Source organism: Schistocerca americana, chromosome 8, assembly GCF_021461395.2.
Source record: "Schistocerca americana isolate TAMUIC-IGC-003095 chromosome 8, iqSchAmer2.1, whole genome shotgun sequence".
Lineage (NCBI taxonomy): Eukaryota > Metazoa > Arthropoda > Insecta > Orthoptera > Acrididae > Schistocerca > Schistocerca americana.
Window position 1 is genome coordinate 150,480,154 of NC_060126.1, and position 13,197 is coordinate 150,493,350.

A 13,197-nucleotide genomic window follows, 5' to 3' on the forward strand; every position below is an offset into this window, starting at 1 on the left:
CGCCCTTTGTAGTTATCATCTCCACCTGCGATAAGGTAACCTGAATTTCCATTGGGGATTTTGGCAATTTCGACACAGTCTTCAAACGAGCATGAGTAATATTGTTGTGAATAAACCTTCCGTTCTTCCTCCCTAATGTGTTCACGGCTCCCGGATTGCCATTTATTTCTTTGCATATAAGCTTTGATCGTCCTTCATCCTAGGCTTCGCTTTTGATTTTGATATAATTCGATAACATTCTCCTGTTTAACAAGTGTTCTGGGAAATATGTGTGGTTATGGATACCTATCAAACTCTAAAATAAGTTTACACTGCCTACTGTAAGTAATTTAACACAACACCGCGATTTTTTACCACAGCACCCCCATCCTCATTCTTCAGTCCCTAGAACTTTTCTGTAAGGTTCGAATTTATACAGTCGCAAGTTAAATGTATATTACCACGATCACTAAAAGTGGTTTGCAAAAAGTGACTTGCTGCAATATTTTCCGCTTCGATGGCTAATTGAACTCCACAGCGAAACACAACGTGATTCTGCACAGACGCTAGGGAGGTGTTGTCGTTCACAGGACTGACGAGTTCTATTAGGGCCAGGAACACCATCCCGTTGTCTCATACCGGGCCGCCCTGCTATCTGCTTATAGAGCTGCCGATCTCGAGTGTGAAATTAACTGACCTTTCCGCAACACCCTTCTTGTGCTCATTAAAAGTTACCGAGTTCAGTCTGCCCGGCTGAACGCGTAGTGAACAAATGTTGCTCCAGTCTCGCAAAACAAAACATGTCACACTGCTAATCATCAGTCCTCATAAAGAAGAAACACCAGAAATAAATTTCTTGCTCACGAAAGGACATCAATTGGTCTGTTGTTCATATTTTATTCAGTAGGATCTTACTACCTATTCCTTTTCCAATTTCATTCAAGTATGCCACATAAGTTATTGCTGAATTTAATATTTAGAAGGAATGGGATAATTTTCACCATTTTATAAAAGATCCCGTACGACAGAAATAGTGTATATTTTTCAAAGTAAGCTGATCTTTGGATTTAGATAGGAATGTTTATATACTCTGAACTCTTCTAAAAGGCTCATTTTGCAGACCTCGTGGACTATGTGCAGAACTTTCACTGTTAAGCGGAATGGGAGGAGGAAGAGCGTATTTCTTGATTTTGAGATGTTCTGCAAAAGTTGACTTACGTAAGTATTCCCCGTCTTTGTTGAACAAGTGCTGATGAAAGTCGGTCTTCTGCTGTAAATTATCAATCTGTGTTTATAATTATCACAGACAATATGTACGTGTTTGCACATGTTGTGACATAATGCTTCAGCGAAAAAGATATTGACATCTGATAGAGCAATATTAGGTAAGTTTTTGTAATACACTTCTTAAACTTTGCAGAAGGATGGTCAAATTCTTATGATTTATAATACCCCAAGTCTTTTAGATTTCCGAAACTGCCAAATTAATCCGTTGAAACAGATAAAGTGAAACAAAAATAATTGTGCAATGGAGGACCGAAATTTATGCTGAAGCAAATACTTAACTCGTTCGTTATTTCTCATTTCTATTTCCGCAGACAGAGAGCTCTCCCGAGACATAAATTATGGTAACTGCATAATATTGAGGTTTCATTGGACAAAAATATGTTCACCTTTGTGAACAGAAAAGGCACGCGTAGTGCACGACTGATTTCATTGGTTGTAATAACCTTAAATTACTATTTTACGTATGACCCACTATGAAATATCCTTATTTCAACTGTTTCTCCTTTCTTTTCTTCCGCATTTCTCTCATAATTTTCGATGTTTCTCTGTTCTTTCTTCTTTCCAAGTGGTTCCAGTCTTCTTCTTGAGTTTTTCATGGAAACCTTTGGAGTCCTGGAAATTCTCCCTCAGTGGCAGTCGTTCCTCATTTTCTTGTGAAGTGATCCGGAAATCGTCCATGTTCCTTCCAACTTCTTTCTGGTGTTATCCATTTTTTAAGTTACCGAATAAGTGAATAATTTTTTGTCAGTTTGTTGGGATTCGTCCTTCGGACGTGGCCGTAGAAAGCTAGTCTTCTTTTTCTAATTTTTTCATTGTGTGTATAAAGTTAGCTATTATGACGTCTTATGCATTGTATTTGCTTTTTAATTTGTCACAGAATTTTTTGGGTATTATTCTTTCTGTGATTTCTAGTACTTCTATCATCATCCTTTTGTTCAGAGTTAAACATTCTGCTGCATAAAGTGCTTCTGGGCAAATTACTGTAGACTAGCGTGTAACTTTAGCAATAATGAATACAAATTTCTTATATATGTTTCTAGTGAAGTAGTATGCTGGTTTCATTTTATTGACTCTGTTTTTAATGGTTTCTTTCTCCAAATGCCTTGTTGAATTACTTCTCCTAGGTACTTGAACCTGTTGCTTCTCTCAATTTTTCCACATTTAGTTTACATTATGTTTGGGGTTCAGCAGTTTACTATTGGAGGGAAGCGTGGAAGGTAATAATCGTAGAGGGAGACCGAGAGATGAATACAATAAGCAGATTCAGTAGGATGTAGGATGCAGTAGTTACTCGGAGATAAAGAGGTTTGCACAGGCTAGAGTAGCATGGAGAGCTACATCAAACCAGTCTCTGGACTGAAGACCACAACAGCAGCAACACGTTTGGGGCTTCCTTGATGTTCGTTATAAATTTGGTTCGCTCAAAGTAAATTTGTAAGCCTGATTTTTCTGTTTGTTCTCTAAGGATTTCTATTTGTCTAGTGACTGTTTGCATTGAGTCTAAAAATGCCTAGGACCTCTCCAAATACTGCTCTTTAATTTTGTCCTACACAAATTATATAAGAATGGCGAATATCACAAGGAGAAAGCCAAATCGACAAAAGAGTTAGAATAGGTTACAATATGGACAACCTACAAATAAGCTGTTTAGCTGTTTTGTCTCACTCCAGTTTTGACCTTAGAACTTGTAGAAAGTTCACCTCTAAATTTCGCTTTAGAATTGGTGTTCGTTCAAGTTTGCTTAATGTGAGCTGTGGTTTTAGCATCTAAGCACAGTTCACTGAGTATTTCAAACAATTACTTCCTATTAACTAAGTCATGGGCTTTTCCGAAGTCAACAAAGACGATTACTAAATTTTTAGATCTTCTTTACGGATACCTTATATTGATTTTAATTGAGAATCTGCTCCGAACATGATCTATTCTCACTAAAACCACACTGATATTCGCCAGTTTGAGTGTCGAATTGTTGTTCCGCCATAGCTAATAATACGCTTGGTAAGATTTTTGTTGGTAACTGGTAGGAGAGGAATGACCCTAGAGAGAGTGGACTGTCCACACCAGTTTTATCACTTGCTTTGTGCAATGGGTGGATCAAATCTATCTTCCAGTCTCCAGTAATCTCGTCGGTTAACGAAATATTTTGAACGATTTCGGTTAGTTTGACCACAAATTTGTTACTTGAATATTTCAAAAGTTGTGCAGTTATGGAATCGTTCCGACGTGTTTATCCTTTTTGAGAGATTTGATGATTTCCTTGATTTCCCCTTTCATTGAATCTAAGTCCGTGTACCGAGTGTTTCCTTGTGTAAAAATAAATCCTGATTTCAGACATTCACAATCTCGAAAATTTTCAAAATACTTACAAAAATGTCACTGTTTTTGGTTATTATTATTATTATTATTATTATTATTATTTTACAACAATACGAACAGATAATTCAATTGTATTCTGTTTATGTGGTTCGTGTCTGTTTAAGTGGTTCATTCGCCCACTCCACCCACACTCACCGATCCTAGAGAGCCTGTATACAGGGCTGGATTGGCCGCAGCTGAAATCGCACATTTTATTCACGGGTCCCTCTTGATTCGTATGTTCGCAGTGCTTTATGAAATTATTGTTCTAAAGACTTTTGGAAATCTGCTTCAGTGTGGAGAATACCGCATCTACAGATTTCTTGTCTTGGGAACGAACGAATGTACTTAGAACATTTCTGGGCGTAGGCACCTACAACACATCCCGCCTGCCTTTCGCAATATAGCGTGCAGCTCAGTAACTAACGAAAACAATAGATCCTCAACAATAAACGGAAAAGAGATAAGTTGTTACCATGTATAATTATCATATTACACATCGTTCTGCCGGCAGATGAATTTTCGCTGTCAGTAATTTTTTTCCTACTTTTAACTGAGTTACACTTATGGAAGTGAAATGTCAGTCAACAAATCTTGAATCATAATATTTTATGTTCAACCACTAATCCCATGATATTGCGAGTATCTGCAATAACAAGTGTCGTTTTTGAAAATCCTGCCGGCCGTTGTGGACGAGCGTTTCTAGATGCTACAGTACGGAACCGCGCTGCTGCTACGGTCGCAAAAATGGCTCTGAGCACTATGGGACTTACCATCTGAGGTCATCAGCCCCCTAGAACTTAGAACTACTTAAACGTAACTAACCTAAGGACAACACACACATCCATGCCCGAGGCAGTATTCGAAAATGCGACCGTAGCAGCAGCGCGGTTCCAGACTGATAACCTGAGATGGTAAGTCCCATGATTCTCAGAGCCATTTGAACCATTTTTTTGAAAAGCAGCTACGGTGAAATTGATTTACCATGCTTTCATTATTTAGCGTTTCTAAAAATCATTGCAGATGTATGTCTTCTGGATTTGTCCGGTATAGGACATAGCTCCCATAGCTTTCATTATTTAGCGTTTCTAAAAATCATTGCAGATGTATGTCTTCTGGATTTGTCCGGTATAGGACATAGCTCCCAGATCCACAATGTACTCATTTAAATATACACTCCTGGAAATTGAAACAAGAACACCGTGAATTCATTGTCCCAGGAAGGGGAAACTTTATTGACACATTCCTGGGGTCAGATACATCACATGATAGCACTGACAGAACCCCAGGCACATAGACACAGGCAACAGAGCATGCACAATGTCGGCACTAGTACAGTGTATATCCACCTTTCGCAGCAATGCAGGCTGCTATTCTCCCATGGAGATGATCGTAGAGATGCTGGATGTAGTCCTGTGGAACGGCTTGCCATGCCATTTCCACCTGGCGCCTCAGTTGGACCAGCGTTCGTGCTGGACGTGCAGACCGCGTGAGACGACGCTTCATCCAGTCCCAAACATGCTCAATGGGGGACAGATCCGGAGATCTTGCTGGCCAGGGTAGTTGACTTACACCTTCTAGAGCACGTTGGGTGGCACGGGATACATGCGGACGTGCATTGTCCTGTTGGAACAGCAAGTTCCCTTGCCGGTCTAGGAATAGTAGGACGATGGGTTCGATGACGGTTTGGATGTACCGTGCACTATTCAGTGTCCCCTCCATGATCACCAGTGGTGTACGGCCAGTGTAAGAGATCGCTCCCCACACCATGATGCCGGGTGTTGGCCTTGTGTGCCTCGGTCGTATGCAGTCCTGATTGTGGCGCTCACCTGCACGGCGCCAAACACGCATACGACCATCATTGGCACCAAGGCAGAAGCGACTCTCATCGCTGAAGACGACACGTCTCCATTCGTCCCTCCATTCACGCCTGTCGCGACACCACTGGAGGCGGGCTGCACGATGTTGGGGCGTGAGCGGAAGACGGCCTAACAGTGTGCGGGACCGTAGCCCAGCTTCATGGAGACGGTTGCGAATGGTCCTCGCCGACACCCCAGGAGCAACAGTGTCCCTAATTTGCTGGGAAGTGGCGGTGCGGTCCCCTACGGCACTGCGTAGGATCCTACGGTCTTGGCGTGCATCCGTGCGTCGCTGCGGTCCGGTCCCAGGTCGACGGGCACGTGCACCTTCCGCCGACCACTGGCGACAACATCGATGTACTGTGGAGACCTCACGCCCCACGTGTTGAGCAATTCGGCGGTACGTCCACCCGGCCTCCCGCATGCCCACTATACGCCCTCGCTCAAAGTCCGTCAACTGCACATACGGTTCACGTCCACGCTGTCGCGGCATGCTACCAGTGTTAAAGACTGCGATGGAGCTCCGTATGCCACGGAAAACTGGCTGACACTGACGGCGGCGGTGCACAAATGCTGCGCAGCTAGCGCCATTCGACGGCCAACACCGCGGTTCCTGGTGTGTCCGCTGTGCCGTGCGTGTGATCATTGCTTGTACAGCCCTCTCGCAGTGTCCGGAGCAAGTATGGTGGGTCTGACACACCGGTGTCAATGTGTTCTTTTTTCCATTTCCAGGAGTGTATTAAGCTGGGAAAGAAAAGCTTAGAACTTACTCACTTCGACAGTGAGTATTGAAGCAGGTAACGGTAAAATCGCTTCAGACTGACTAAAACAATAGAAATGATATTTTTCCTAGACGGTTCCTCCTACCCCCATGAACCATGGACCTTGCCGTTGGTGGAGAAGCTTGCGTGCCTCAGCGATACAGATGTCCGTACCGTAGGTGCAACCACAACGGAGGGGTATCTGTTGAGAGGCCAGACAAACATGTGGTTCCTGAAGAGGGGCAGCAGCCTTTTCAGTAGTTGGAGGGGCAACAGTCTGGATGATTGACTGATCTGGCCTTGCAACACTAACCAAAACGGCCTTGTTGTGCTGGTACTGCGAACGGCTGAAAGCAAGGGGAAACTACAGCCGTAATTTTTCCCGAGGGCATGCAGCTTTACTGTATGGCTTAGAGAGCTGCATCAAACCAGTCTCAGGACTGAAGACCACAACAACAACATGGTCTGCAATAACTTACTCGAATGTTTTGAGATTCTGCAATACAGATTAACACTGCATCCAACATGCAATGTAAGCTATTGTTAGTGTTGTTAATATTGGCTCAATGACGCATGTGTGTATACTACCGAGTTCGTGTAATGCATCGTACAATAGTATAACTTGCATTTGTGAACAGATGTTTAGTGTGTAATAAGAAATTATATTTACTCTGTATTTTTCCCGAGGGCATGCAGCTTTACTGTATGGTTAAATGATGATGGTATCCTCTTGGGTAAAATATTCCGGAGGCAAAATAGTCCCCCATTCGGATCTCCGGGCGGGGACTACTCAAGAGGATGTCGTTATCAGGAGAAAGAAAACTGGCATTCTACGGATCGGAGCGTGGAATGTCAGATCCCTTAATCGGGCAGGTAGGTTAGAAAATTAAAAAAGGGAAATGGATAGGCTGAAGTTGGATATAGTGGGAATTAGTGAAGTTCGGTGGCAGGAGCAACAAGACTTTTGGTCAGGTGAATACAGGGTTATAAATACAAGATCAAACAGGGGTAATGCAGGAGTAGGTTTAATAATGAATAAAATAGGAGTGCGGGTAAGCTACTACCAACAGCATAGTTAACGCATTATTTTGGCCAAGATAGACACGAAGCCCACGCCTATTACAGTAGTACAGGTTTATATGCCAACTAGCTCTGCAGATGATGAAGAAATTGATGCAATGTATGATGAGATAAAAGAAATTATTCAGGTAGTGAAGGGAGACGAAAATTCAATAGTCATGGTGACTGGAATTCGAGAGTAGGAAAAGGGAGAGAAGGAAACGTAGTGGGCGAATATGGAATGGGGGCGGGGAGGGAGGGAGAAATGAAAGAGGAAGCCGCCTGGTAGAATTTTGCACAGAGCATAACTTAATCATAGCTAACACTTGGTTCAAGAATCATAAAAGAAGGTTGTATACATGGAAGAATCCTGGAGATACTAGAAGGTATCAGATAGATTATATAATGGTAAGACAGAGATTTAGGAACCATGTTTTAAACTGTAAGACATTTCCAGGGGCAGAAGTGGACTCTGACCACAATCTATTGGTTATGAACTGTAGATTAAAACTGAAGAAACTGCAAAAAGGTGCAAATTTAAGGAGATGGGACCTGGATAAACTGAAAGAATCAGAGGTTGTACAGAGTTTCAGGGAGAGCATAAGGGAACAATTGACAGGAATGGGGGAAAGAAATACAGTAGAAGAAGAATGGGTAGCTCTGAGGGATGAAGTAGTGAAGGCAGCAGAGGATCAAGTAGGTAAAAAGACGAGGGCTAGTAGAAATCCTTGGGTAACGGAAGAAATATTGAATTTAAATGATGAAAGGAGAAAATATAAAAACGCAGTAAATGAAGCAGGCAAAAGGGAATACAAACGTCTCAAAAATGAGATCGACAGGAAGTGCAAAATGGCTAAGCAGGGATGGCTAGAGGACAAATGTAAGGATGTAGAGGCTTATCTCACTAGGGGTAAGACAGATACTGCCTACAGGAAAATTAAAGAGACCTTTGGAGAAAAGAGGGCCACTTGTATGAATATCATGAGCTCAGATGGAAACCCAGTTCTAAGCAAAGATGGGAAAGCAGAAAGGTGGAAGGAGTATATAGAGGGTCTATGCAAGGGCGATGTACTTGAGGACAATATTATGGAAATGGAAGAGGATGTAGCTGAAGATGAAATGGGAGATACGATACTGCGTGAAGAGTTTGACAGAGCACTGAAAGACCTGAGTCGAAACAAGGTCCCGGGAGTAGACAACATTCCGTTAGAACTACTGACGGCCTTGGGAAAGCCAGTCCTGACAAAACTCTACCATCTGGTGAGCAAGATGTATGAGACAGGCGAAATACCCTCAGACTTCAAGAAGAATATAATAATTCCAATCCTAAAGAAAACAGGTGCTGACAGATGTGAAAATTACCGAACTATCAGTTTAATAAGTCACAGCTGCAAAATACTGACGCGAATTGTTTACAGACGAATGGAAAAACTGGTAGAAGCCTACCTCGGCGAAGATCAGTTTGGATTCCACAGAAATGTTGGAACACGTGAGGCAATACTGACCCTACGACTTATCTTAGAAAATAGATTAAGGAAAGGCAAACCTACGTTTCTAGCATTTGTGGACTTAGAGAAAGCTTTTGACAATGTTGACTGGAATACTCTCTTTCAAATTCTGAAGGTGGCAGGGGTAAAATACAGGGAGCGAAAGGCTATTTACAATTTGTACAGAAACCAGGTGGCAGTTATAAGAGTCGAGGGACATGAAAGGGAAGCAGTGGTTGGGAAGGGAGTAAGACAGGGTTGTAGCCTCTCCCCGATGTTATTCAATCTGTATATTGAGCAACCAGTAAAGGAAACGAAACAAAAATTCGGAGTAGGTCTTAAAGTCCATGGAGAAGAATTAAAACTTTGAGGTTCGCCGATGACATTGAAATTCTGTCAGAGACAGCAAAGGACTTGGAAGAGCAGTTGAACGGAATGGATAGTGTCTTGAAAGGAGGATATAAGATGAACATTAACAAAAGCAAAATGAAGATAATGGAATGTAGTCGAGTTAACTCGGGTGATGCTGAGGGAATTGGATAAGGGAATGAGACACTTAATGTAGTAAAGGGGTTTTGCTACATGGGGAGCAAAATAACTGATGATGGTCGAAGTAGGGAGGATATAAAATGTAGACTGGCAATGGCAAGGAAAGCGTTTCTGAAGAAGAGAAATTTGTTAACATCGAGTATAGATTTAAGTGTCAGGAAGTCGTTTCTGAAAGTATTTGTATGGAGTGTAGCCATGTATGGAAGTGAAACACGGACAATTAATAGTTTGGACAAAAAGAGAATAGAAGCTTTCGAAATGTGGTGCTACAGAAGAATGCTGAAGATTAGATGGGTAGATCACATAACTAATGAGAAGGTATTGAGTAGAATAGGGGAGAAGAGGAGTTTGTGGCACAACTTGACAAGAAGAAGGGACCGGTTGGTAAGACATGTTCTGAGGCATCAAGGGATCACAAATTTAGCATTGGAGGGCAGCGTGGAGGGTAAAAATCGTTGAGGGAGACCAAGAGATGAATACACTAAGCAGATTCAGAAGGATGTAGGTTGCAGTAAGTACTGGGATATGAAGAAGCTTGCACAGTATAGAGTAGCATGGAGAGCTGCATCAAACTAGTCTCAGGATTGAAGACAACAACATCAGACGGTTCCTATTTATTTCGGAACGTTGTAATAAATGGCTAACACACTGCACGACGCCACACTTTTATTTACTCCATAATAAAGATATAGTAGTCATACACTGAGATAACAAAAGTAATGGGTCACCTCACAATATCGTGTCGGACCTCCTTTAGCCCGGCATAGTAGTACATTTCAACGTGGCATGGACTCAAAAAGTAGTAGGAAGTTTGCTGCAGGAAGACTGAACCATGGTGCCTAAATAGCGGTCCATAATTGTGAGAGTGCTCCGGTGCAGGATTTTAAGCACGAACTGACCTCTTGATTATGTCCCACAAATGTTCGATGAGAGTGATGTCGGGTGGCACGAGTGACCAAATCATTCGCTCAGACTGTCCAGGATGTTCTTCAAATCAATCGCGTGCAATTGTGGTCCGGTGACATGCGGCACTGTCATCCATAAAAATTCCATCGTTGTTTGCATTCCGTCTTCAGGCCACGAGTGGCCTACCGGGACCATCCGACCGCCGTGTCATCCTCAGTGGAGTATGCGGATAGGACGGGCGTGGGGTCAGCACACCGCTCTCCCTGTCATTATGATGGTATCTTGACAGAAGCCGCTACTGTTCGGTCGAGGAGCTCCTCAATTGGCATCACGAGGCTGAGTGCACCCCGAAAAATTTCAACAGCGCGTGGCGGCCTGGATGGTCACCCATCCAAGTGCCGACTACGACCGACAGCACTTAACTTCGGTGTATCCACTGCAGCAAGGTTGTTGCCCTCTATCGTTGTTTGGGAACACGAAATCCATGAACGGCTTCGATTGCTCAATGATCGGTTCAGTTGGACCCAATCCATTCCAAGTAAACTCAGCCTACACCGTTATGCAACCACCACCAGCTTGCACAATGCCTTGTTGAGAACTTGGGTCCGTGGCTTCGTGGGGTCTGCGCTACACTCGGACCCTACCATCAGCTCTTACCAACTGATATCGAGACACATCTGGCCTGACGACGGTTTTCCAGTCGTCTAGTGTCCAACCGATATGGTCGTGAGGGCGGAAGAGGCGCTGCAGCAGATTCCGTGCTGTTAGCAAAGGCACTTGCGTCGGTCGTCTGTTGTCGTAGCCAATTAAAGCCAAATTTTACCGCACTGCCCTAATGGATACGCGCGTCGCACGTCTCACATTGATTTCTGCGGTTATTTCACGTAGTGTTGCTTGTCTATTAGCACTAACAACTCTACACAAACGCTGCTGCGCTCAGTCGCTAATTGAAGGCCGTGGGCCATAGCGTCGTCCATGGTGAGAGGTAACGCCTGAAATATTCCCGCCGTACGACCATAATCACGTCGGAAACCTTTTCAGATGTATCACCTGAATGCAAATGACAGCTCCGCCAATCCAATTCGCTTTCATACCCTGTGCATGCGATACTACCAACATCTGTATGTGTGTACTGAGCCGTGCTGCGGCTCGCGTTGCTGCTGTTGTAGGCTTCCGTCCTGTGTTGGAGGCCAGACTGTATCGTTTAGTTGACATGGTTGCTGTTGTTTGTCTTCTTCTTGTGTTGACTGGCGCCACTTGGTTTCGCAAGCGTTGCCTGTCCGCTAGTGGCAGCAGCGGCGTTATCGACAAGTTGCAACTGCGGCCCTATCTTTGGGGTGACGCCGTTGTTTTTCCCTGTCGTGTGAGTGAGCAGTTCGGTTGGTGACGCAGGAGGAGCCAGGTCCGCGCAGAATGAGAAGTCGCCGGCACCGCTGGTGGCGCACATGGACTGCCGGATCGAAGGGCTGTGGTCTCGAGGGCGCACGACCTCGTCGAAACCGGATCCTGCAAGTTTTAAGTAGAGTGCATTTCAATTCGAGTAGACAAACCTCCACCATTGTGAAATCTCGCTATTCTCCAGTGACTTGGGTTCGTGTTGCTGCTCGTAGTGTCGCTGAGGCAAAGAGCAGCAAGTGGAGTGCTTGGGGAAGGCTGATCTGATTAGCTTTGCAGGGCTTCTAATTACTATTTACTACCTTCAGCTTGTTATAATTGTTAAGGTCAACAAGTGGTGTTTTCCTGCCTGGTGGCCACTAACGCACCAGTCACCTGCCCTGGGGGTTAGTGTATGTAACGGCAGTGTACGTTACCTCATCTTGCCACCACTGTCCGGTGATGCGTGTAAGTTTGACAGCTTTCTTGATTATACGTTGGTTGGCGATTCTTCTACTGTGGTGGTAGTAATTCCTTTCTCGTTCCGGGCGCTCTAAGCACAGTATTCTGGTGGCGGAGTCCAGACGGCCGGTTCCGGCTTTGGCGTATTTTTACATCTTTGCATATGGTTTATTGGACGTCAGGCAGCCTCACCAGGATTATCATTAGGGACTCGTTAGACTACCACTAGTCTGAGTTACCATCTTGTGGTGTGGATGCAACTCTTGGCTGCCTTTCTCAGCGCTCGCGAAAGTGTTTTTGGCCTGACCTACTCAGAGGCTGATTCCTGGAGCACCGTCTGCGACTGGCTCTTGTGTTTTTTATTGTTACTATTTTATTATTGTATTACCAAGTTAACATCATTTGTATCACCTGGTTGGTTTCCAGTTGCTTGTCCTTTTGAATTAACCTTTGTTATTATATTTGCTGTTTTATTGTATGTTGTTAAATGTATTTAATAATTGCCGTTCTTGGCCTTAAAGGCTTTCAGCCGTGACTGTGGTTATTTGCCTTAAAATTCTAATTGCGACCACAATGGCTTGTTTGCGAAACATTATTTGCTGTGTCTGTATTTTATGTTTGTTGGTTTAATAATTTAATAATTGCCATTCTTGGCGTTTAAGGCCTTCAGCCATGAAACTATTCTTAATTTATTGCCATTAAGGCCTTCAGCCGTGAGTGTCGTTACTTGTCTTAAAATTTGAATTGGCAGTTGTATTTTTGCAGCGAGCCTTAAGACCTTGGTCACTTGTCTTTTATATTTTAATAGCTGTAATTGTAAGTTGCAGCGAGTTTAATCAATTCTTAATTTATTGCCATTAAGGTCTTCAGCTGATAAACAATTCTTAAATTATTGCCATTATTTTAATTTGTTGTTGATTTAAATAAATTTTGGATGATTGAAAGAAAAGCCAACCAATATAACTGATTACGGCCCCTTGCACAATCGTGACCGAATCCTGCCTTCCTTGACCACCAGGTCTCATGTATATGGCTATCCCATGGCTTTTGTCACCTCATTGTGTACTAAATAACAAGCTAGATTTTCTGCTATAATAGTGCTAAATCCATTTTTTGCAA